General features: G+C 42.7%; 1 protein-coding gene across 6 annotated transcripts in view; it reads left to right on the top strand.

Moving 5' to 3' along the window:
• Positions 1-25,001, top strand: part of TSC22D1 (TSC22 domain family member 1) — a 149,466-nt gene that overhangs the window by 97,459 nt on the left and 27,006 nt on the right. The window contains exon 1 of one of the 6 annotated variants that reach the window (XM_078375371.1): positions 2,512-2,641. The exons of the other annotated variants lie outside the window; for them this stretch is intronic. The gene's annotated coding sequence lies outside the window, so the exon portion shown is untranslated. Of the gene's footprint in view, positions 1-2,511; positions 2,642-25,001 lie in introns of those variants that run through there. 6 annotated transcript variants of the gene reach the window in all.

The following is a 25,001-nucleotide window of genomic DNA, read 5'->3' as shown; positions in this document are numbered from 1 at the left end:
GTAAACAGTTTTCATTAGAACATTAATTTTTATTAATTGTAAGCCAGGTAGCTCCCCGCGGCTGATGTGGGATACCAGTGTCTCTTCCAGATATTTTTCGGGGTCTCCAGATCTATCATAGGGGTGCATGTGGCTGTCTGAGTATCAACTACCTGGCATTAATTTTAAGTTTTTCCTTTTGTTCCGGCCCCGCGCTAAGGTTTCGTCACGTCCACTGGATGCTGCCACTTCCGTTGGGCTTTGTTGTTGATCTTTGGCCATCGTGGGAACTTTGTAGGACTTGTGGGTGAAGCTGTCCAGTCTGGGAGTTTTATTTGAGGAGTGATTTTTTTCACTATTGTATCGATTTAATTTTCTATGATGGCGATATAGGACTATTCAGATTTTATATCTCTTTGTTTCAGTAATTGTATTTTTTTCTATTTGACCATTTAATCTCTATCTTTTTTTTGAGACGGAGTTTCGCTCTTGTTACCCAGGCTGGAGTGCAATGGCGCGATATCGGCTCACCGCAACCTCCGCCTCCTGGGTTCAGGCAATTCTCCTGCCTCAGCCTCCTGAGTAGCTGGGATTACAGGCACGCGCCACCATGCCCAGCTAATTTTTTGTATTTTTAGTAGAGACGGGGTTTCACCATGTTGACTAGGATGGTCTCGATCTCTTGACCTCGTGATCCACCCACCTCGGCCTCCCAAAGTGCTGGGATTACAGGCTTGAGCCACCACGCCCGGCTTAATCTCTATCTCTTATGGTTTTATTTATTTTTCATTCCTGATATTGCTTATTTCTGCCTTCTCTTTTTTCTTGATTAATTATACTGGAGGTTTGCCAGTTTCGTTTATGGCCTTTTTCGTGCAGCCGAGTTTTGGCTTTGTTGATCTAATATGTGCTTGTTTTCTGTTTCAGTGGTTTTTGCTGTTGTCTTCATCCTCTTTCTTGTACTTTTTTTCTTTTCTTTTGTTTCATCTCCGTCCCCCACCTGCCTGCCCTGCCGGTTCTCTTGAAATCATTATTCCACTGATCTTCAGCCTTTATTCCCCAAGTGCTGCTTTAGCTGCATCCTACAACTATATATTTGCCTTTGTTTAGTTCATTCTTATAATTTTTTTTAAAAAGTACTTCTATGATGTTGGACCCTTTGGATTATATTTTTCTATTACAAAGTTTCTTCCTTTCTTTCTTTCTGACAGTCTCACTGTCGCCAGGCTGGAGTGCAGTGGCACCATCTCGGCTCACTGCAACCTCTGCCTCCCAGGTTCAAGCAGTTCTCCTGCCTCAGCCTCCCGAGTAGCTGGGACTACATTTGCGTGCCACTACGCGAGACCAATTTTTTGTATTTTTAGTAGAGATGGGGTTTCACTGTGTTAGCCAGGATGGTCTTGGTCTCCTGACCTTGTGATCTGCCAACTTCCATCTCCCGAAGTGCTGGGATTACTGGGTTCAGCCACCACGCCTGGCCTATTACAAAATTTCTTTACTTTTCTAAAGTTCAATTTAGTTTTTTAAAAATATGCAACTTGGGCTGGGCACAGTTGCTCACGCCTGTAATCCTAGCACTTTGGGAGGCTGAGGCAGGTGGGTTGCCTGAGCTCAGGAGTTCCAGACCAGCCTGGGCAACAGGGTGAAACCCTGTCTCTACTAAAATACAAAATAAATTAACAAAACAGAGATCCAGCTGTGTATATTTGCTAATTATATAAATTTTCCATCTCATAATTTGTACCATTCTGCTTTTAATTCATTTCACCATTTTTTTGGTTGATTTTATCAGTCTCTTGTCTACTTCTGGAACAACACTGCAGACGGTTTAAATAATATAAAAACAGAATTGTACGTTTCCTTTTGTTTCCCACCCCTCCCTACCTCTGTCCAATAAGGTAGTTTATTTCTAGGGCTATAGTAGGATGTCTAAGATGTAAATTGCAGGAAGTACCATGACGGCTTATGGGAATGGAAGAGTGTCAGACATCTCGTTTCTACATTTCTGAGACTTCCTGAGACCCGCTTGCCTGGATTTTGCTTTTCTTCTCTGCTTGGTTTTTCTTCCGCTCCATCCCTCCTGTCACCCTCTTCCCTTCCTCCTTCCCCTACCTCTCTTCATTTCGCCTCCCTCCTTCCTCTTCCCTCCATTCCTATTTTTATCCCCTCCTTCATCCTTTCTCTTCCTCCTCTCCTTTCTTCCATTCTAGCCTCACTGTTTTTTCACCCCGACATACGTGTTTCAAAAGTTGGGAAAACCCTTGGATCTTCCTAGTTTTTGGATTAAGACAAAAGGATCCGTAGAAGCTATATGTTATTAACTTGTTGCACTCTTAGAAAACCTAAAGAAAATCACCCGTGCCTTTTAAAATGCTCGAAACATAACAAATCACTATATTCAACATATTTTTGTTCTCTTCGAAGTAATGAGTCACCATAAACAAAGTGGACCACTGCCCCTTTAAGTAGAAACTGCCTCAGGGGACCGATGGAACTCGGAGAGTGCTTCCTGAAGCACGTGTTGGTCCACGGGAGTGTCAGTTGGGCCTGGGTGGGAAGAGAGGCCCCAGAAAGCCGCGCTGTCTGTAACATGAAGCCTTTCCTATAGTCCAGTGCTAGTCCTGCTGCGAGTACTTTCCTACAGTCCGGTGCTAGTCCTGCTGTGAGTACTTTCCTATAGTCCGGTGCTAGTCCTGCTGTGAGTACTTTCCTATAGTCCGGTGCTAATCCTGCTGCGAGTACTTTCCTACAGTCCAGTGCTAGTCCTGCTGTGAGTACTTTCCTATAGTCCAGTGCTAGTCCTGCTGCGAGTACTTTCCTATAGTCCAGTGCTAGTCCTGCTGCGAGTACTTTCCTATAGTCCAGTCCTGCTGCGAGTACTTTCCTATAGTCCAGTGCTAGTCCTGCTGTGAGTACTTTCCTATAGTCCGGTGCTAGTCCTGCTGTGAGTACTTTCCTATAGTCCAGTCCTGCTGCGAGTACTTTCCTATAGTCCGGTGCTAGTCCTGCTGTGAGTACTTTCCTACAGTCCGGTGCTAGTCCTGCTGCGAGTACTTTCCTACAGTCCGGTGCTAGTCCTGCTGCGAGTACCTTCCTACAGTCCAGTGCTAGTCCTGCTGTGAGTACTTTCCTACAGTCCGGTGCTAGTCCTGCTGTGAGTACTTTCCTATAGTCCAGTGCTAATCCTGCTGTGAGTACTTTCCTATAGTCCAGTGCTAATCCTCCTGTGAGTACTTTCCTATAGTCCGGTGCTAATCCTGCTGTGAGTACTTTTCTACAGTCCAGTCCTGCTGCGAGTACTTTCCTATAGTCCAGTGCTAGTCCTGCTGCGAGTACTTTCCTATAGTCCAGTGCTAGTCCTGCTGCGAGTACTTTCCTACAGTCCAGTGCTAGTCCTGCTGTGAGTACTTTCCTACAGTCCGGTGCTAGTCCTGCTGTGAGTACTTTCCTATAGTCCGGTGCTAGTCCTGCTGCGAGTACTTTCCTACAGTCCAGTGCTAGTCCTGCTGTGAGTACTTTCCTATAGTCCAGTGCTAGTCCTGCTGTGAGTACTTTCCTATAGTCCAGTGCTAGTCCTGCTGTGAGTACTTTCCTATAGTCCGGTGCTAGTCCTGCTGTGAGTACTTTCCTATAGTCCGGTGCTAGTCCTGCTGTGAGTACTTTCCTATAGTCCAGTGCTAGTCCTGCTGTGAGTACTTTCCTATAGTCCAGTTCTAATCCTGCTGTGAGTACTTTCCTATAGTCCAGTGCTAGTCCTGCTGTGAGTACTTTCCTATAGTCCAGTGCTAGTCCTGCTGTGAGTACTTTTCTATAGTCCAGTGCTAGTCCTGCTGTGAGTACTTTCCTATAGTCCGGTGCTAGTCCTGCTGTGAGTACTTTCCTATAGTCCGGTGCTAGTCCTGCTGCGAGTACTTTCCTACAGTCCAGTGCTAGTCCTGCTGCGAGTACTTTCCTATAGTCCAGTGCTAGTCCTGCTGCGAGTACTTTCCTATAGTCCAGTCCTGCTGCGAGTACTTTCCTATAGTCCAGTGCTAGTCCTGCTGCGAGTACTTTCCTATAGTCCAGTGCTAGTCCTGCTGCGAGTACTTTCCTATAGTCCAGTCCTGCTGCGAGTACTTTCCTATAGTCCAGTGCTAGTCCTGCTGCGAGTACTTTCCTATAGTCCAGTCCTGCTGTGAGTACTTTCCTATAGTCCGGTGCTAGTCCTGCTGTGAGTACTTTCCTATAGTCCAGTGCTAGTCCTGCTGTGAGTACTTTCCTATAGTCCGGTGCTAGTCCTGCTGTGAGTACTTTCCTATAGTCCGGTGCTAGTCCTGCTGTGAGTACTTTCCTATAGTCCAGTTCTAATCCTGCTGTGAGTACTTTCCTATAGTCCAGTGCTAGTCCTGCTGTGAGTACTTTTCTATAGTCCGGTGCTAGTCCTGCTGTGAGTACTTTACCGTAATTCAGATCATTGAGGGTGGACGTGTCTCTCAGTTTTCCCAAGTGCTGCTTAGCCCCTTGAAAGGCCGTTGCTTTCCATATTCCCTCTTGGAGAGTGAAATTAGGCTCAGTACAGCCATTTTTGTGTTTGCCTTGTTGTATCCAGCTGGAAACAACTTTAAATCACTTGGAGTATTGTTTGGAGATCATGAGAGGAGAAATAATTTCCTTCACTGATGAACTGAGATGAATTATAGTCTTTTTAGCCTCGATCTTTAAAAATTTAGTTGCATTAACAGCGTTTTAATTTGTTCCATTCCTCAGTTGAAGCCATTGTGAGTTGGCTTAAAACCGTGAAAGACTAAGTATTATACTGAGTCTTTCTATCAGAAACATTAGCTTAACTAGTCCATAATCAGAGATGACGTTAGCCGTACTTGAGTTTGTCTCAGGAATAGAGGTCCGTACATTCATCTGTAAAGCATCAGTGGCATGGTTCCTTTGAAATGTTCAAAATTTTTGTGAATCCTTAATACTGCTGGTCTGACTGTAGCTTAATGATTTAAAAATATATACGTCTGTGCTAAACACACACACACACACACACACACACACACACACTCCTACTGGTTCTGTAACTGAAACTGATTGGAATCCTGACAGAAGTACTCATTCAGTTGTGTAGTTTTATTTTTAGAGTCAGGGTCTTACTCTGTCACCCAGGCTGGAGTGCAGTGGCCTGATCTTGGCTCACTGCAACCTCAGCCTCCAGGGCTCAAGTGATCCTCCTGCCTCAGCCTCCCAAGTAGCTGGGGCTCCAGGTGTGTGCCATCATGCCCAGCTAATTTGTGTATTTTTTGTAGAGGTGGGTTTTTACCATGTTGCTCAGGCTGGTCTCAAACTCCTGACTTCAAGTGATCCACCTGCTTTGGCCCCACAACATGCTGAGATTACAGGTGTGAGCCGTCATACCTGGCCTCCAGTTGTATAGATTTAAATGAATGTAAAATACTTGAGTGATTGGTAAATTTAATATTATTTAATAAATTTACTATTTTAAATTTTAAATCTAAAAATGCATTAATCAGTTTGAATAAAAGATATACATTGGGTCTGAAATTACAATTGAAAAATTATATGCTTAGTTTAAATGAAAATTCATGAATCTTAAAGGTGAAATAAGGCCGGTCACGGTGGCTCACACCCATAATCCCAGCACTTCGGGAGGCCGAGGTAAGAGGATCAGTTGAGGTTAGGAGTTTAAGACCGATCTGGGCAACATGGCAAAAACCTGTCTGTATGAAAAATACAAAAAATTAGCTGTGTGTGGTGGCATGCACCTGTAGTCCCAGCTGCTTGGGAGGCTGAGGTGGGAGGATCAATTGAGCCTAGGAGGTCGAGCCTGCAGTGAGCTGAGATCAAGCCACTGCACTCCAACCTGGGTGACAAAGTGAGACACTGTCTCCAGAAAAAAAAAAAGAAGAAGAATTAAAGGAGAAATAAGCTTTTTACCTATATTAAGCCTTGCATATGATGGCAAAATTTTCTAATTCTTTTAGTGGTAAACCGAGTCCCATTATTTAAAAATTCAAATTTCTCTTTGATTTTCTGAAGTATTTGTAAACTTTCTAATAAAATAATCATGAAATTTTAGAGCAAGAAGGGAACTAAAATAGCATTTGATGACTAATAGTGAAACGATGTTTGTTTTTATAACCATATAGTTGTAAATGAGAAAGATTGTTTTTAAGAAGAACAAGGAAGTAATGTAGAGTTGTTGATTTTCATAGACAACCAGGAGTTGAGTAATTTTTGGCTAGTCCGAAGGTCGTGAGTTTTCTCCATTGATTGTTCACAGACAATTACAGATCGAACTCCTTGTTTTACTGTTTCCCCACTTCTCACTACTGCACTTGACCAGTCTTTAAAAAATAAAAATAAAAAATAATGTTTAGAACTGGCTGTGACGATTTTCAGAAAGACTTTTTTTTTTTTTTTTGAGACAGGGTTTTGCTCTGTTGCCCAGGCTGGAGTGCAGTGGCATGATCTGGGCTCACTGCAATCTCCACCTCCTAGGCTCAGGGGGTCCTCCCATCTTAAAGATTTAATTAGAAATTTATTTAATGAGGCCAGGCGAGGTGGCTCATGCCTGTAATCCCAGCACTTTGGGAGGCTGAGGCGGGTGGATCATGAGGTCAGGAGATTGAGACCAGCCTGACCAACATGATGAAACCTTGTCTCTACTAAAAATACAAAAATTAGCTGGGTGTGGTGGCACACGCCTGTAATCCCAGCTACTCAGGAGGCTGAGGCAGGAGAATTGCCTGAACCTGGGAGGTGGAGGTTGTGGTGAGCCGAGATCGTGCCAGTGCACTCCAGCCTGGGCGACAGAGTGAGACTTCATCTCAAAAAAAAAAAAAGCAATTTATTTAATGAAAACTTTGGAAGATATGAGAAATTAAAAGGGAAATGTCTAACAAGTCTATCTGCCAAAGGTACTGGATGAAGGATAAAGAAATTATCTCATATATGTCAGATATATGTGATTGTAATATATATAGATGAAGTTTTGTATTTATGTATATTTAAAACATGTATATAATGTATATGGACACGTATATATGTAAACATGTAAACGTGTGTTTTTAGCTAAAATTATATTATTGAATATTTAAAATCTGGTAGCATACCCTATCTGAGAGAAGCTTTTCTCGAGGAATTTATGTCTAATAGCAGGGACATTTAGGGACAAATGTAAGAAAAGCCATTTATTTTACTAAGAAAATTGAAAGGGAGAATGGAGTCACTTTAGAAGGAGCTTTCAAACATGAGGCTTAATTTAAAAAATGAAACTTAAAGCAAATCAACTTGCAAATCTTGTTTCTTAAACTTTGTTTTTAAATTCCTTTTAAACCACGCTCTGAAAGCATTTCGAATTTTCTTTTATCTTTTTCTGCGTTTCTTTAGGATTGATACATAATACTGATACCCTTGTATCTCCTGGAGCCATTCAGGATTATTTGGACATTCTAACTTATGGCTAGGAAAGATAAAAGCTTATTTAAAAAATCATTTGCATGCTCATTATCCCTGATAAATCTTTTTGTTTTATACTTTTTTCTATTAATGCCTATCTTGAGTCTTTGTAGCAAGACTTATACTATAGAAATAAATACTTAGCAAATTTGTTGATATGGTTGGCTGTGTCCCCACTCAAATCTCATCTTGAAGTCTCACTTGCGGGAGGGACCCGGTGGGAGGTAATTGAATCGTGGGGGCGGGTCTTTCCCCTGCTGTTCTCACGATAGTAAGTCTCATGAGATCTGACAGTTTTAAAAAGAGGAATTCCCTTCGCAAGCTCTCTCTCGTTGCCTGCTGCCATTTATGTAAGATGTGACTTGCTCCTCATTGCCTTCCATCACGATCCTGAGGCCTCCCCAGCCACGTGGAACTGTGAGGCCAATTAATCCTCTTTCTTTTGTAAATTGTCCAGTCTCAGGTATTTTTCAGCAGCATGAAAATGGACTAATACAGTTTTATAGTTAGATGTGGAGTTTATTTTGAGAACAATTTGAGGGGTAGAAGGAATGTTCAAACATACATATCTCAAAACAAAGAAAATTGCCTTTCCTTTAAGATTAGGTCATGGCTCACTGCAGTCTCGACCTCCCAGGCTCAGGCAACTCTCCCACCTCAGCCTCCAGGGTAGCTGGGTCTACAGGTGCCTGCCGCTGCTACCAGCTAATTTTTTGTAGAACTGGGCTTTCACCATGTTGTCCAGGGTGGTCTCACATTCCTGGACTCAAGTGATCCACCCACCTCAACCTCTGAAAGTACTGGGGTTACAGGTGAGGACTGTGCTTTTTCATGTTTCTGTTCTAAGGACCTAGTATGCATAGCAGGTCCTCCCATATGTTTGTTGAGTGAATAGGTGAGAGGGGAGACAGAGATCAGATATGCCAGTGGTTATGAGTGTCTGAAGGATTGACACCAGTGCGCAAAGTGTAACCAAGAGAAGACCCCGTTCTCAAGTTGTGAGGTAAGGGATGACCGGTGTTCGTTAAATCCAAGAATTCATTCAGATGATACCGTATAACGGGAAAATGTCACAGCTTCTCTTTGTATTTGTGACCCTCTTTATTCCAGGTGCCACATTCTAAGATTTCCCATGATGCCTGGAACGGAGAATAGGATCAAAACCAATTCACTGTGTTTTTTCCCTATATACCCATACCTGTGATAAAGCTTAATCCATAAAGTAGGCACAGTAAGAGATTAACACCAGTAATACAGTAGAACAATTATAGCAATATGCCAGCATCACCGCTGACAGTCCATCTGGTGACGGTGACTGGGTGACTCATGGGCAGGCCGTGTATACAGGGTGGATCTGCTGGACAAAGGCAGGGTTTCAGCACGGAATGTGACATTTATGATTCTTTGCTTCTGGAACTTTCCACTTAATATTTTTGGAGTATGGGTGAATGAAGTCATGGAAAGTGAACCCACAGGTAAGGGAGGACTCCGTAAGTGGTATATATTTTCACAGGATAAGCTTTCGGTATTGTATTTGTAAAAAGGAGACTTAATCATCATGTGACAGTTTTCTAAAAGTAATTATTGTAGACGCTGCTCTGAATGCCAGTGGTTCTGTATTTTAATTTACTATTTTACAACTATTATATGTCAATATGATGTTAAGAAACTCACGTTTATTTAAGTTCATTGAAGAGTCTGAGCAACATAAACATTATCTCTGGGAGGCCAAGGCAGGCAGATCACGAGGTCAAGAGATCGAGACCATCCTGGCCAACATGGTGAAATCACCTCTCTACTAAAAAAAAATAGTAAATTAGCTGGGCACGGTGGCATGCGCCTGTAGTCCCAGCTACCCGGGAGGCTGAGGCAGGAGAATTGCTTGAACCCAGAAGGCGGAGGTTGCAGTGAGCTGAGATCGCGCCACTGCACTCTGTCTCAAAAAAAAAATATATATATATATATATATATATATGTTTAGTAAAGATATAGAAGGTTACTATATTTAATCTCTACTTATAGTTAAAAAATGATCAAGTAATGCTGTCTTGTAAAAGTTTTGCAGTTCTATTTATTTAACATGCTGGTTATTTAAGTATCAGAAAGGAAAGCATGATGGTAAGAGTTTGTCAAGAGATCAAGTGCCATGCTCTCTACACACAAATGCAGTGTAGAAATTGCATTTCTACATCTTGTGTTGAAAGAGAGAATTTAGTTTTGACCTGAGAGATAATTTCATTTCCAACCAAACTGATAATTTCACAAACTTCCGTGCATTTTAGCTAATATCAGCATGAGTGTTTAATATTTTAAAGTAACTTTATCTTGGTTAGCATTTTTTCAAATGAGCACTTTTAAAAATCAGAAAACAGATTGTAAAGTGTGAAGTACTTTTGAATAGGTACCACAAGGTGGCAGGGTTGCATTTTGTACATTCTTTTTTGCTCTGATGAACAGCAAATCGTTGGTTCTCTAAAATGTAGGTTTTTCAGGTGGTTAGCTCATACGCATTTTATATGCCAGAACTTTTAAATTTTACCTTTTTTTGATGGAAATTTAAACTATTTTTTGTGCTTTCCTAATTTCCTGAGCAGTAGAATATCAGTTAACTGTTGTCACTGAGCCATTTGCATGCATGATCGGCTGTGATTAGGATGGGGTGATGAATAGCGGAGACTGGTCCCAGCAGAGACTCTTAAAAGCTGGGTCTGACGTCAACTTGCTTTTTTCTCTATCTGCATGTTTTCCTATTGGAGGGGAAGTGAATCATGCCTGGTGCCAGGCTCTGGTGTGGTCCAGTATGGCTGCTTTCTGCAAGATTAAATAGCAGATGAAAGCACACACTGCCTTCTCCCAGGGGCTTTTGTGTCACAGGGTATTTGGGGGAAGGACAAGTAAACTATGAGACTTCAAAATTTCTTCTTCAAACGTCAGGATGGTAAAGGCAGCACCAGACCGCGAGGAGTGAATTCTGCAGTTATGAGGAATGTCAGACACAAACCGAACCGCTTATGGAGCAGTTGAAGGAGTTTTCCCATGAAACATTTAGGCCCTGAGTTGTACGTCACTTGTAGGAGTGAGATACTAACTATAAAGGATGTGGCCAGGCATGCTCTGCTTTCCTTTGGAACGCACTTGCCGGCTCGCTCTGATGATGGCAGAGCTGTTTCCAGGCAGTGGGTACAATTATGCCTTGACGGGTGACACAACATGCAGTGGGTAAACTCTTCATCCTTCGGACTCTTGGTTTGCTCATTCGTGGATACGGCTTTTCCTGGAACCTTTCTTTCCGTTTCCACAGGCTTCCAGGTCTTGAGTTGTTCCGTGAATCTGTTATTAAGTGTCGGACTGTGGGGAAGTTTTATTTCACGTCTGTTCCCTTTGTTAATTCTCTGCATATTTTTCTAATCTTTTTAAAAGATGAATCAGTGTAACCTCACATAAGCACCAAGAAAGCAATAGTTGAGCCCTGCGGATTGAGGGTGGGGAAAGGGCCTGGGTCCGGCTGCAAACCTTTCTCTGTCTCTCTCAAATAGCTACCTGTCCGCCACTTTCTTACTCATGGATTCTGCATGATGGCTACATAAATCATCAAATTACAGAGGGCTTTTCCCCCTCATCTTACATGCAGCCCTCATGGGGTAATGGAGAACTCTTATAAGAGCTCCAGATAAGCCACAGGAAATAACCTGATAAGTCAGCTCCAACTGAAACGGGTATTAGGGCCCAGTCTTTTGACTCTTCTCAGTTCTGCTTGGTAGTAAAACTTTTTTTTTTAAACTTCACAGTAGATGAGCAAGTAGAACTTTCATGACCTAAATATATAGATAAATTTCACTAGCTTGTACTTCTAGGGTTGGATACATTTTCCTCTTGGCATGGTACTACGTGTTTTCAAGTAAAAATAATGCTATTCAAGACTGACAGACTGGCTCAGTGAATCATTCAAGATTCATGCTTAAAAACACAGTCTAAACCCTCCCTGTTGCTCTTGGGCAGAGTTTTTGTGTAACTGGACATCTAAAACTAAATTAATTTTAACTTCAAGATTACCAGAAAGATCACATGCAAGAGCTCCATGTGTGTTAAGAACACCCTCCTACATATTCTGCCAAAAGTTTAAGAGCTAGTAGTAAAAGCAGCTCATTTGAAGTACTATGAGATTTGAAGATTTAACTCCAAGATGGCTAGAATTTTACTAAAAAGGATTTAAAGAATTAGCTCATAATTTTAATACTTTTCTCATTTTAAATGTAGCTTAAGATAGATTTAATTCTTGTTTTTATGAAGGAATTTTGGATTAAAAGTGCATTGTAGTTGAATTTATAAAAAGGAAGTCAGAGATGGATGGGCAGTGGGTAGTTATAGATCTTGAGTGCCTGGCTCTACAGATTGGGGGCTTATCCTGTAGGTAACCTGTAATCATGAACAGATTTGTAATTGCATGGGTGACAGGAGGAAATATTTTAAGAAAATTAAAAAAAAATATTTTTAAAAAAGGACAGGGTGGATTTGCTTGGATCCAGCTGGAGAGAGACTGGAGCCAGATTAACCAGTTGGGATGAAATGACAATCAATAATCTGGAAGTCTTATGGTAGAAATCTGGATTAGATTTCAGCAGGAATAGAGAAAGGATTTAAAAGCATTTAAAATATTATTAGGGCAGAATTGATAGAACATAGCAACCTGCTAAGTGAGGTTAAGAAAAAACTATGTTATGTAAAATTTCTATTTTTGTTAGATACAGCAAACTTAGACATAAGCCCATCTTCTACAGGAAAACTATGTCTGTGCATTTACGTATTGTAAATTCTTCATAATAAAGGCGATAATTCTGCTTGATATAAAGCCCAGTAATGGGAGGTACTGTCGATTTTGTGTCTGATTTCAAAGAGTAAAATGGCTAAAGTGACTTGAAAGTTCCCAGAGTGTGGCAGTTCCCAAATACTGGATAAATGCCAGCTGCCTCCAAGGTGACTTGGCTTGTTGTGGGTGGACGGGATCTGAAATAATGCGGAATGTCATGGTTAGGAGCACAGACTGTCTTGAAACCTGGATCCGTCTACCATGGGCAGGTTACGTCTCTGGGTCCCGGGTGACCGTTAGGGCTGTTACGGGGACTAAATCTGGTGACACATACAAAGCACTTAGAAATGGCCCGGCATGTTGTAACTGCGGAATACCTGCTGCAGGTTTTTGTCTTGTTTTTTAATTTCAGTAGCTTTAGGGGTGCAAGTGATTTTGGTAACGTAGATGAACTGTACAGTGGTGAAATCTGGGCTTTTAGGGTACCCGTTACCCAAATAGTGTACATGGTACCGACAGGTGATTTTCTGTCCCTCACCCCCCTCCTCCCCACTCGGCCTCTGAGTCTCCAGCGTCCCTTACACAGCTCTGTGTGCCTCTGCATACCCGTGGCTTAGCTCATGTTTACAGCAGAGAACGTTTGGAGTTTGGTTCTCCATTCCTGAGTTTACTTCGCGGTGAATATGGCCTTCGGTTCTGTCCAAGTTGCTGCAAAAGACATTATTTTGCTCTTATATGGCTTTTTAAAAAAAATTCCATGGTGTGTGTGTGTGTGTGTTGTGTTTGTGTGTGTTGTGTGTGTGTGTGTGTTGTGTGTTGTCTGTTGTGTGTGTGTGTGTTGTGTGTTGTCTGTTGTGTGTGTGTTTGTGTGTGTGTTGTGTGTATGTGTTGTGTGTTGTGTGTGTTGTGTGTGTGTGTTGTGTGTTGTCTGTTGTGTGTGTTGTGTGTGTGGTCTGTGTTGTGCGTGTGTGTTGTGTGTGTGTGTGTGGTCTGTGTTGTGTGTGTGTTGTGTGTGTGTTATGTGTGTTGTGTGTTGTCTGTTGTGTGTGTGTTGTGTGTGTGGTCTGTGTTGTGCGTGTGTGTTGTGTGTGTGTGTTGTGTGTTGTGTGTTGTCTGTTTGTGTGTGTTGTGTGTGCGGTCTGTGTTGTGCGTGTGTGTTGTGTGTGTGTGTTGTGTGTGTGTGGTCTGTGTTGTGTGTGTGTGTTGTGTGTGTGTTGTGTGTTGTCTGTTGTGTGTGTGTTGTGTGTGTGGTCTGTGTTGTGCGTGTGTGTTGTGTGTGTGTGTTGTGTGTTGTCTGTTGTGTGTGTGTGTTGTGTGTGTGGTCTGTGTTGTGCGTGTGTGTTGTGTGTGTGTGTTGTGTGTGTGTTGTGTGTGTGTGGTCTGTGTTGTATGTGTGTTGTGTGGGTGTGTGTGTGTCATATTTTCTTTACTCATCAGTTGATGGCATTTAGGTTGATCCCATATCCTAGTAATTGTGAATTATGCTGTGATAACACATGAGTGCTAGTGTCTTTTTTGTGTAACAACGTATCAGTGCAGGTGTCTTTCAGTAAAGGCCCAGTGGTGGGACTGCTGGATTGAATGGCAGCTCTTCTTTCAGTTCTTTGAGGAGTCTCCACACTGTTTTCTACAGGTGGGACTGATTTCCCACCAACAGTGTGTGAGTGTTTCTTTTCACTGTATCTGCAACACCCCCATTATGCTTTGACAAAAAAATGGCCATTCAGCCTGGGGTAACGTGGTATCTGGTGATTTGTGATATTGAGCATTTTTTCATATCTTTCTTGGCTCTTTGTATATCTTTTGAGAAATATCTATTCGTATCCTTTTCCACTTTTTTTTTCTTTTCTTTACTTTTTTTTTGAGACGGAGTTTCGCTCTTGTTACCCAGGCTGGAGTGCAATGGCGTGATCTCAGGTCACCGCAACCTCCGCCTCCTGGGTTCAGGCAATTCTCCTGCCTCAGCCTCCCGAGTAGCTGGGATTACAGGCACGCGCCACCGTGCCCAGCTAATTTTTTGTATTTTGAGTAGAGACGGGGTTTCACCTTGTTGACCGGGATGGTCTCGATCTCTTGACCTCGTGATCCACCTGCCTCGGCCTCCCAAAGTGCTGGGATTACAGGCGTGAGCCACTGCGCACGTCCTCTTTTTCCACTTTTAATGGAATTATTTGGTTTTTTTTTCCTTGCTAATTTGTTTGAGTTCTTTGTAGATTATGGAGATTATCCTTTTGTCAGGTGTACAGTGTGCAAATATTCTCCCCCGTTCTGTGGGCCGTCTGTTTACTCTGTTATTTCTTTCGCTGTGTACAAGCTTTTAGTTTAAGTCTCATTTATTTATTTTTGTTTTTCTTACACGTGCTTTTGGGATCTTAGTAATAAATTATATGCCCAGGGCAGTGTCTGGAAGAGTGCGTCCTGGGTTTTCTCCTAGAATTTTTGTGGTTACAGATCAGGCATCGATGTCCTTAATCTATCTCGTTAATTTTTATACATGGTGAGATACAGAGAGGGATCCACTTTCATTCTTCTTAGCAGCTATTGTTTTTTTGTTTTTTGTTTATTTTGAGATGAAGTCTCGCTCTGTCACGCAGGCTGGAGTGCAGTGGTGCCATCTCAGCTGACTGCATCCTTCACCTCCAGGGTTCAAGCAATTCTGCCTCAGCCTCCTGAGTAGCTGGGATTACAGGCACGCACCACCACACCTGGCTAATTTTTGTATTTTTAGTAGAGATGGGGTTTTGCCTTGTTGGCCAGGCTGGTCTCACACTCCTGACCTCAAGTGATCTGCCCATCTTGGCCTCCCAAAGTGCTGGGATTACAGGTGTGAGCCACCATGCCCAGTCATAGCTGTTATTGTTGGTAATTTATTATTTTATATCTCTGGAGATTTGAATTCATAAGGTTTGACATTGGGCTCAGGAATCAATTTTTTTTTTTTCTATTGAGACAGGGTCTCATTCTGGTACCCAGGCTGGAGTGCAGTGTGTGCTCAGCTCATTACAGCCTTGACTTCCTGGGCTCAGGTGATCCTCCCACCTCAGCCTCCCAAGTAGCTGGGGCTACAGGTGCATGCCACCACACCAGGCTAATTTTTTGTATTTTTAGTAGAGACAGGGTTTCACTATGTTGTCCAGGCTGGTCTCCAATTCCTGAGCTCAAGTGATCTGTCTGCCATGGGCTCCCAAAGTGCTGGGATTACAGGCGTGAGCCACTGTGCCTGGCCACGGAATCTGTATTTTTAAAATATCCCCTCCTATGCTCCTGGTTACCAAGTTTGAAAACTTCGTTGCCACCCACTTATCTACCTCCATATAATAGCACTGTATTTAAACCACTCTACACATTTTTATCCTTTATTTTGGCATTCCAAAGATGGCCATGTTTTAAAATGGTACCTGCTATTTGAATGTGCTAAGTCACCCTGAATAGCTTACCTAAATCCCTCTGGTACTAACTCTAGGCTTCTACCCTCTCCCTTCGCCTCTTCCCTAGCTTCTTGAGGATCATAAATCCTAGCCCTTGGGTGCCAGCCCTATGTGCTGCCTTCTTGAGAATCCTAGATGAGTACTGCTGGGGGCTTGGCCCTCACACTCCAGCTCTGCTTATTTCTAGCCCTACTTGTGTCCTAGGAATATCCTTGTAAATTTTGTTGGGAAAAATGAATATGCAGTCTTATTTGCTAATTAAAAATTGCAAAGTTTTTTTTGAGATGGAGTTTCACTCTTGTTGCCCAGGCTGGAGTGCAATGGCATGATCTCAGCTCACTGCAGCCTCCATCTCCTGGGTTCAAGTGATTCTCCTGCCTCAGCCTCCTGAGTAGCTGGGGTTATAGGTGCCTGCCACCACGCCCGGCCCCTTTTTTGTATTTTTAGTATGGATGAGGTTTCAGCATGTTGGCCAGGCTGGTCTTGAACTCTTGACCTCCCAAAGTGCTAGAATTCCAGGCGTGAGCCACCATGCCTGGCCAAAATTGCAAAGTTTTTAATACATAAGTAGTATCAGTCATGGGCTTTGCTGCTGAGAACGTGTCTTCCTAAGAGCTGTTCTCCAGCGCGCCGATTGCTGCCCTGCCCCATTCTGGTCTCGTGGTTTGTGGCCCTGGTTTCACACTGAAATCACCTGGGGGAACTGACTCACACAAGATGAGTACAGTATGAATCTACGAGGTATGAGCCTGAACATTTGTATTTTAAAAACTTCCTACATGATTCCGAAGTCCATCCCAGGTTGAGAACCACTGGATTCGTCTCATCACTGTCATGCTCCTCTGCCCCCAGAGTCCTGTTAGAGAAAGGAATGGCTCAGCCGTCTGCAGCGAATGTAGTCGGGCATGGTCTTTGGGGGCAGACAAAGCGTGAGGCTGCATTTTTCCCCAGGAGACTTTCCCTGGAGTCCTGTCTCTGTGCTTTAAACCTTCGCGCACGGTATTTCCATATTAGGTCAAGGTCCTGTGTTATGTACCGTCCTAGTGCTGTGAAAGGTTTTTCAGACGTTTCTTCTGTGCCATGATATACATGTTCCTGACACCTCATTCTGCAGCATCATGTGCTCAAAATGAGACAGCTTGCAGAGAAAACAAGGCGGGCGCCAACCACTCAAAACTTGTCTCGAGAAAACAAAAAGTTGGCACCAGTTTAGCAAAACAGCAAGCTCTAATGGTAGGTATGAAAAATACACAAAGAAGGAGAGTGAAATGCCGGCAACATTTTACTTAGAGCAGAGGCGGCAGGTGCTGATACAACACAGAAGGACGTGGAGCTCCAAACCAGGGGGCTGCAGTGAGGTTGGGTACAAGAGGCAGGGTAACCTGGCATCAACTGAGAGCAGCATAAAGCTGGTAGGGGCTCCTGGTGGAAGCGCTTGCCTTTAGGTCTTGTTGAATACAAATGCAAAGCTTCGTCCTGCTGCTATACCAGCAGAGCTGAGAGCTCCTTCCATTCTTGATAAAGGCTGTAATTCACTGGCTGTACTGAGTGTTCTTGTCTAGGAGAAAACCCTGTGAAGCAAGAGGACTTTTGTGTTATGCTGACATTTTCCCAGTTACTAACCGCTTAATTGATTTGCCTTCTAGAAGGAATTTGCTTTCCAGAAACATATGTTATAGCAGAAAATTTAAAAAGACTGTATCGCTGTGTTACTCTCTGTCATTCTAGACAAACTCGAGGCATTACTTGACTGCAATCTCTCCGCAGACTATCAGGTCAGGGATGGTGACGGTTCTGACTTCTCATCCTAGCAGGCATTTGTTCCATGAGCGAATGACTGAGGTAAAACTCCAAAGAAAATGGTGGGAGTAATATGAACATGAAATATGCTTTTTAAAAGTGGAACAATGAAAGTGACAGAACCTTCAAGTTTAGGAAGTAGAAAAGGAAATTACTCAAAGTGTTCTGTTACAGTCACACTGAAATACTATTTTTGCATGTCCTTTTATTAGGTCTCGGTTGCTGCATTACAAGTTACCCTAAAACGTAGTAGCTTAAAACAGCGAGGATCATCTTAGTTTCCGAGGGTCTGGAATTTGGAAGCGGCTTAGCTAGGTGGTTCTTGCTCAGGGTCTCTCATGAGGTTACAGTCAAGATGTCACCTAGGGCTTCCATCATCCCAAGACATAACAGTGGGGCTGGAAGATCCCCCGAGGCAGCTCACTAACGCAGCTGGCAAGCTGATGCTGGCTGTTGGCAGTAGGCACCTCAGTTCCTAGCACTGTAGAACTCCGTGGGCCTGCGTGAGGGTTTCATGCTTGGATATGAAAATTTAAGCTAGGTACATACAAGTAAAATAACTCAACAGCAGGTACAGTAAACAGTATGGGAAACGACTGCTTTTTCTTTCATGATTCAATCTTCTGGAATTCTTTGGCAATTACCATGCTTGAATTATAGGTAAGGATTCTTTAAAACCTTTTCTTCTTTATGGTATCTTGAGAGCAAATGGCTATTCATTTGAAAATACAATTTTTTTTCATGAACTCTTCTAATCAAATGCCACCCAGTTAAGGAGTTAGATGTTAGTTTAAAAGGGTCATTTTCAAAGAGAGAACTATTCTCTTTACGCAAACCTCCTCATGAAATTCAGTAGTAAGTCTGAATTTCTTTGCATCGATCCACCTTTGAGTTTAAGTGTTTAGTGGTTTTTTCTTCTTTTTCCTTTCCTTTTCTTTTTTGTTTAGTGTTTAACATATAAGCTGTTGAGCCACCTTAACTTCTAATCCAAAGTCAAGCGTGCAATCAGCAACTAAACCGCAGTTTAGGTAGAATTAGTTAGAACAGCTATTTCTGCAATTCTGGATGGATTGAAGAGTAACACAGATGGGAGAAGCCTGTGGATTTGTTAAAGAAGTTGAATTTGATGTTTAGATGTTAGGTCATTACGACACTTAAGAAATTTCCATGGACTGTTTGCTGAAAATGTATAATTTGAGGAAATCCCATGTAGCGTTTATAGCTATTTATTACTTTTTTCCTCTATGCTTATACAGATATGGTGACGTCTGTTGTATTGTCAAGTAAAATTGACCCCTTTGATCAAACACAAGAGAAACTCAAAGGCAAAATTTTTTTGTATGATCAGCTTTAGTTTTTACTTTAGAACTAAGATTTTGTGTAATAAGAAAGAATAAAAAAGAAAGAACTAATTAGTGGGGAAAGAAAGAAGATACAAAGTGATCTCTTTCACTGATGACGGGCAGGAGTTACACTTTTTTAAGTTTCTCAAGCTCTTTGTAAGTGCAGTATGCATCTAAAATCCTTGTAATTTATAGTTTGTGCTTACAATTAGCTTGTGACTCTTTACTTTTCACAAATAAGTAAACAGAGTTTTAAAAAATCCCCAAACACATTAATGATCCTGATGGACCTGAGCCATACCATGTTTGATTCTTGTTGTTCCTTATTCTCGTGGTGCCTGGTTTTATAACTTATTTTGTGTTCGAGTGTCTTTCTGAATTTTGTATATTCTCTTATTGATTTGGAAAGAGAGAGACTATATCAGATACTCAAAGCACCCTACAAATACTCTAAGCAGGGGAGCCTCTGATATCTTGTATCTCATAATGTGGACTTTTAAATTCTGCTTTTTTAATCTTGATATTGTGTTGTAAGATTTGTTTTTATTTAGATTTTTGTGCTGTGATTGTGCACATTGCCATTTGCAGGCTTGGAAATGGTTAGCTGGAGTAGCGGTCCGCATAACTGAAATAGTGTGGCCAGAACGTGTAGCTGGAACATTTGCTGTAACAAAATGATCACAGAGTAGGACTCAGAGGCTTATTAGAAACAGATCATTACTTACTCTTTTGTTGAACAAACATGCTTTCTTTTTCCATAAAAGAGATGAAATGAAGCCATTGTGACGCTGAGTTTATAGAACCATATTTTCTATGGCCCAGCACCTTTCTGAAAATGTTTGTAAAGTAGATGTTTGATGTTGTGTAACTTGAACAAAACAAGGTACTTAGTTAAGTGATAGTAAGTTTCCTTGTTACTCTGCTGAAATAACATTCGCATATATTTGTGGGGGTGATCTCAGAGTCTCCAGTCTGAATTATTCTTATTGTATAATGGTTTCTGTATAATACATCATCTTATTTGTTATTGTAATAGACTCATTTGAAATGATGATTACATTTTCATTACCTGGCCTCTCTTAGCATCATTTCTGTCTCCTCTCCCTCCAGTGGAGACCCTTTAATAGGATTTACTCCTGGTCTCTGCTTTTGTTTTCCTTCTGTTCATACTTCATATTATACCTTCATGCTATATATTTAAAAATTGCCTTCCGGAAATATGGAGCTGGTCAGGCTACTCCTCTGCAGTAAACCTGCCACTGCTTGCTCCCAATTCCTAGAGGCAGGGTTGAAATGTTGCTGGTTTGCACCAGTTGGTTGAACTGGCTGTTTACAATCGTATCTGTTCTGATTGGCTGGGGCTCATGTGCTGTGGGGTAAATTTCAGACTCCTTAGCAGTGTTTTGGGGCATTAGAAGATCTCTGAATGAATATTTGTCTGCCTCAACTTCCCACCATTGTGTAACTATTTCAGATAACCCTGCTCTTTGGGCACCTTCCATAACGATGCTTCGACTTTCTGCTTCTGTTTTGGACTTTCTCTGCTTCTTCCTTAATATGTTTATCCTCTGCTCTAATGAACGATTTTAAGATTATTCCTGAAGATTTAATTTAGGAGAAAAGTCCTTGTTGAAAGCTTTCCTGACTACTCACCACCGAGTAATTCCCTCGGTTACCTCCTCTTATGCTTTCCTGATAGCTGCCGTACTTAAAATATCACATTTATTACTTTGCCCTATAATTATTGCTTACAAATCTACCACCCCTTCTGGACTCTGGGCCAAGCACAGTGCTTACCACAGGGAGGCACTAAAGAAATATTTAAGCGTATGGAAAGAAGTTAGATTTTTGAGTCAGGAAAACCCGAGTTCATATTCCAGGTCAGCCACTGTACTTACCGGCAGTGTGAGAGCGAGGAAGTTAGTTCTGCCCGGTCTGAGTTCACTGCTGATCTGCGTGTGCAGTGATCATAGATAGCAGCTGAATACGAAGCAGGATAGTATGTACCACGTTTGTTATATTACCTAGGGTTTCACCATCCAATAAACCTTCCATTCTCCTAGTTAAATCTGGTTTAAAAGTATCTTGCATTTCCTTTTTTCTTTATAACAAGAAAGCAGCTTTTATCTGAAAACATCTCTATTCTAGTGGTCTGTGACAAAACTAGATGATAAATTCTATCATTCCTGCCACTAAGAGAAACCGTTGTTTACACATTTCTACTAGCATTTTCTGGTGTGAGGGCTTCTTCACTCTTCAAAAGAAGCCCCGTAACTAGTACAATGCCAGGCACAAAATATTTGTGAATTACGTATTTGTGGTGGGAAAGAACGACCATTTTCCCTCCCTTGTTCTGGGGAGAAGGTTGCTCCATTTCCTGCTGGAGAAACAGATACGCCAGAATCAAGGGAAGAGAGGACCGAAGCGGTTGGGGCCTCCCTCCATAACTTTCCTCGAGGGCAGGCTGAGGGCAGCCTCCGTGAAGGGGGCTGCAAGGACTCTCACACAGTGTAGGACATCAAATGGGTGAGGAAGGGAAAGGTGTTTCTCTTTAAAGACATAAAGTAGAAATATTAGGAATTACCCTCAGAACTAATTCATCATGTCATAAGGATTAGGGCAAAATAAGTTGTCTTTTTACCAAAAACAATGAAGTCACTTATAAATTGCTTCTCTAGATGATTATTTTGTGTCAGGGAAAAGGGCATCAAGTTGTATAAAGGTGGTTTTCATATTTGAAAAAAGCTTCTCTCGGAAGTAGTCTGTAATGACGCTTTTTATATTAGGCCATTCTCAAGCAGCTTTCTACTTTAAGAAGTAACTTGAGAAATGTGAGGATCTCTTTTTTTTTTGAGACGGAGTTTCTCTCTTGTTACCCAGGCTGGAGTGCAATGGGGCAATCTCGGCTCACCGCAACCTCTGCCTCCTGGGTTCAGGCAATTCTCCTGCCTCAGCCTCCTGAGTAGCTGGGATTACAGGCATGCGCCACCATGCCCAGCTAATTTTTTGTATTTGTAGTAGAGACGGGATTTCACCATGTTGACCAGGATGGTCTCGATCTCTTGACCTCGTGATCCACCCGCCTCGGCCTCCCAAAGTGCTGGGATTACAGGCATGAGCCACGCTTGTTACAGCTCTTTCAGTCCTGCCACTCAGCAGGTCCTGAGTTCTTGTGTCCAGGAAGAATGAGGTATGTGGACAACTGGAGGGTGAGCGAGGTGGAGAGGAGCTTCACTGAGCACAGAACAGCTCTCAGGAGACCCGAAGTGGGTGGCTCTTTTCTGCAGGCAGGTCTCCCAGTGAGTGTCCAGCTGTCGGCAGAGAGCATATCCGCGGTGGGTAGCTCCTTCCCGCAGGCAGGTCATTCCAAAAGCACTATCAGTTCTCACTCCCATCCCACAGAGTCCATCCAGAACTGGCAGCCTAGCCCCCAGGCTTTAGGACATTCACCACTTAAAGGTGGGGTTTCACCAGGGATCCTTTGCTTTCCGTCCAAGAACCTGTCTGCCTCCCGCCATCAACACGCCATCCACAGCGCCCAGGCTGTTTTTGCAATGGGGCACCTACAGGGTTGCATGGAGCTGCCCTCAGCCCTACCCCAGCCTCCTTCCTGCACTTGTTGGTGCCCAAAGTCCAGAAGGGCTGAGGCAGAGAAGGGGAGGCTGGCATGTCACCTGCTGCCTCGAGCACACACAGACCTGGCTAGATGGCACCCAGGCTTGGCCATAACTTCGCTATGAAATCAGAGTGGGCACTGGGAATGGGGAGAGACCAGAGAGTGGGAACAGGCCCTCCCAAGCCTGTAGGGGAAGGGAGGCTTCCTGGGCCCCCGAGAGCACAGGGATGCCCAGGTCCTGAGCTGCAGCTGGGCGGCTGCAGCTGTGCCTGGGAGTGCAGGCTTCTGCCCTGCCAGCTTGGTAGGGGGCAGGGCTCCCACCTGTACCTGGTCCTTGCTGGCTCTCTGGAGCCTGCAACCCCAGCCGTGCCTCCCTTACTGCAGCCGGTGTCTTTGCAGTGCGTGCTCTAGATGGGCTGCTCCTGCCATCATTTTGAAATATGTATTATCAGTCCCATTTTACTATGAAGAAATGATTTTTGGAAGTTTGAATGAGGATCTGACTCCAGTGTTCAAAATGTGACTCTTTAAAAAGCTACACTAAAAAGTCAGTACTGACCGAGATGTTTTATAATTGCGTTTATGGACTTAAATGGCTAAAATAACATCATAGATGCTTTCAAAGGTTGTTTGGAAATGATACTTTCATTGGAATTAAAAAGGAAAAGGATCATACTATTAAGAGAACATTGAGAATTTTTGCTGATAGAATCATAATGAGAAATTAGGAGGATCCGATTTGATAGAATATAGTGACTAGAGACCAGGCGTGGTGGCTCACACCTGTAATCCCAGCACTTTGGGAGGCCGAGGCGGGTGGATCACTAGGTCAAGAGATCGAGACCATCCTGGGCAACATGGTGAAACCCCGTCTCTACTAAAAAAAATATAAAAAATTAGCTGGGCACGGTGGCGCGTGCCTGTGATCCCAGCTACTCGGGAGGCTGAGGCAGGAGAATTGCCTGAACCCAGGAGGCGGAGGTTGCGGTGAGCCGAGATCGCACCATTGCACTCCAGCCTGGGTAACTAGAGTGAAACTCCGTCTAAAAAAAAAAAAAGAAGAAGAAATATAGTGACTAGAAAGGCTTTACAGACCTCACCGAAGTGTTTCAAAAGTGAAAGTAGATTCTAGAACTTGTTCTGCTTGGTGTGAGCGGACTTTGAAACCCTTGGAAACTTGGTTTTCTAAGTCTGTCCGAGAATACGAAGCAGTGTCAGTTAACAGATCTGTGTGTACGTCATAGATAACTGTTTCATCGGAATCGAACATTTGATCTGATACATAGCCGCCTTCTTCAATTAACTTCAGTAGCAGTGCTGGAAATTCTTTCTGCAGTTTTCATAGCTGGGCTCTCTGCTTCACCCTAACTGAAGGCTTTGGAAATCACAGACTTTTGAAGGTATTAAACCAGCTATCACTAGCACAAGAGGAGCAAACTCTGTAGGATTTAGCGATTTCCATTTAAGATACTTCTATATAAATAGTGCTTTCTCTTTGATTCTGAGAAAGATGATTCCTTTTTTTTTTTGGCTATTTGCTTTTCACGACCTATATTCAGCAGCTCCTGTTTCTTCTGTTTCTTCAGGGGCTGCTCTTTCTGACTTTGCTGCACTTGAAACTGCTCTAGCAATAGGAGCGCCTCTGATTTCCATCCCTGGGAAGGCCCACAGCATGAGTTTTATTTCTGTTGCTTGGGAGATACCGTATGTTCTCGTCACGTATTCTCTCATTTCTTTCAAGATGCCTTATTTCTGGCTTCTCAATATTAGAAAGCTTTTCTTTTATGCCTGCTGCTTGATGGTTTTGAACCAGTGTGATTAGACATATTTGAGATGTTGAATGAGTGTTTTCTATAGTTACCCTTTGCAAAAGAATAGCAAAGCATAATTTTACAGAACAACAGATGTGCTGAACTGAGGTAGGTGTTACATGTTTGAGATGTGTGCGTGTTTGCATTTTGCCAGGTGCAGTTTTGGTTCAGCTGGGTGCAGCTTCCTGCGTTCACCTGATGTTTCTCACAGACAAAATCACACATAAGCACATGTGAAACGTACATGATGTTCAAATTGTTCTCCTACGTATAAGTCGTGTTGGAACAAACTGGTGTTTCCCAAACAAGCTTTATAACAGAACACATTGTACTTGATAGGCTCTGTTAATTTAAAAAATCCTGATCTGTAGAAGTTTTCTATTATTTCCGGCATTAACCTTTTGGTATTTCATTCTAGTTTCTGAGATATTTCTTCAACTTTACTTCTGTCTATTCTAGCACATTCTCACTTAACGCTCTCACATCAAGTTTTCAGTCCCAAGAGCTCTTCCACAATGTTGTTGCCCTCCTTCTCCTCCTCCTCTTGTTTTGTCCGTGTCATCTTTTGGGATTTTACAAGCTTCTTTCATCCCCTCCACCCTCTCTGTTTCCTCCAGGTTCCTTTTAACTAGGTGTTGATTATACTGGAGAATTGTTAGCCGCTGCTCAGTCGTTTTGTTGAGTAAGACTGAGTCTGTCTGACACTGACTCATGTTTGCACCGTGCACTCTTTGATTATTGAGTCCCTCACTGCGTATC

This window comes from Callithrix jacchus, chromosome 5 (assembly GCF_049354715.1).
Source record: "Callithrix jacchus isolate 240 chromosome 5, calJac240_pri, whole genome shotgun sequence".
NCBI classification, from domain to species: domain Eukaryota; kingdom Metazoa; phylum Chordata; class Mammalia; order Primates; family Cebidae; genus Callithrix; species Callithrix jacchus.
Note: the sequence above shows the minus strand (reverse complement) of the source record. Positions and strands in the feature narration are given on the sequence as shown.